Below are 1,837 nucleotides of genomic sequence, written 5' to 3' on the forward strand. Positions count from 1 at the left end.
TGAGAAACAGCGGAAAATGATCGAATTACACCCAATATGGGTGTTTCTTCAACAAGAATGACGCTCAGAGGCCAGAAATTATCTTAAATTCGAGGATGTTGTCATTTCGATAAAACCAATCATTTCAAACGATTTGTCTTTTGACTTTGATCATATCCTATGGCCGATTCGTCGTGCATTTCTTTATTCATTTCGTCAATCAGAAGTAGACAATATATAATATTCTAATATTCTAATACAATGTTTACTTACAAACTATTTTTTTTTTCAATAAGCGTTGCGATTGCGTATTGAGCTAAAAAAGTGTTTAAGTTCATGCCGAGACATTGTAAATTGTAGACTTTAAGCACATCGCAAGGAATCAATGAATTTGGAACGTTAAAATAGTACAAAACCACATTTAAATTATGTGGAGACCACATATATCAATCAAAGCAGGTATAGTTTTCAATAGCCTTTGAATTTCTTTTCTCTCCATAACTTTTGAGCCACATATCAAATTGTTATGAAGTTTGTTATTTGTAAGTTTGAGAGATGACTCGTTCGTATGACACTAGTTATGTTCAAATATGTCATGTAATCTTTGAAATAATAGACTTTCGTTGTTTTATTAACAATTTAATACATAACGGTGGCTTAAGTTCAATTATAATCAAATGAAATGGGAACGTATAGGGCAGCAAAACTTTGAAACCACGTGTTCAATCATAATTCATCAGTTAACCCTTAACTAGCCCGCTCATCTGATAATAATATTGATCAAATCGGTTGTGTAGTTTCTGAGATAATGAAGTTTCGTGATTTTCACATTTTGATACTTTACAGACGAAGTTACAGTCCGATTACAGTGAAATTCAATAGGGTTTTATGAGGTAGCTAGACTTATTAGTTAACACTAATTTTGTGGAAATCGGGTCAGCCATCTTTGAGAAAAGTGAGTGAGTTCAAGTAGTCTTCGAAATATGTTCCTTTTCAAAGCTGGATTTCACATGTTTAAACATAACAAGCAAAGTAATAGTCCGATTGCAAAACAAATCAATAGGTTCTTATGGGGAAACTAGACCTTCCATTTGACACTGATTTTTTGAAAATCGGTTCAGCCATCTCTGAGAAACATGAGTGAGATTAAGTAGTCTTCAAAACTCGTTTCTTGTCATAACTTTTGAATTACAAGTTCAATCTTTATGAAATTCAAAAGTTAAGGGTACTTTAGGTAACCCGTTCATTCGAGTTCAATTTTGTTCAAATCGGTTGTGTATTTTTCGAGACAATGATGTTTCATGATTTTTACATTTTGATACATAACCTCGAAACTAAAAATCCGATCACAATGAAATTTAATAGGGTCTTATGGGACAATGAGACCCTTCATTTGCAATTAATTTCATGAGAATCGGTTCAGCCATCTCTGAGAAAAGTGAGTGACAATAAAAATCTGCACACACACACATACACACGCACATACAGAAAATGCTCAGCTCGTCGAGCTGAGTCGAATGATATATGCCATTTGGCCCTTTGGAGCACTTTTATACTTTCGGTTTTGCAAGTGATTGCTATACCTTTCTAGGAGAAAGGCAAAACGGCTACTGCGTTAAAAATACGTGGCGGATAGAATTTTCCTGCAGATTTCTCTGTTTCAACTCAACGGTTCCAGCGTATATGAAGGGTGATATACTCAATAAAAAAGTTGTCATGAACAGTCAAAATATGTTGTACCTAAAAAAACTTTAAAATCCGTTTTTCTCGATTTGATGCCAATGGCATATTAGCCAATTTTTGAATTATGGGCAGTAAGAGCATCTTCAGCGGTAGTCCAAATCGTTGTTTTGTTCTA

This window comes from Wyeomyia smithii, chromosome 3 (assembly GCF_029784165.1).
Source record: "Wyeomyia smithii strain HCP4-BCI-WySm-NY-G18 chromosome 3, ASM2978416v1, whole genome shotgun sequence".
In the NCBI taxonomy this organism is placed as follows: domain Eukaryota; kingdom Metazoa; phylum Arthropoda; class Insecta; order Diptera; family Culicidae; genus Wyeomyia; species Wyeomyia smithii.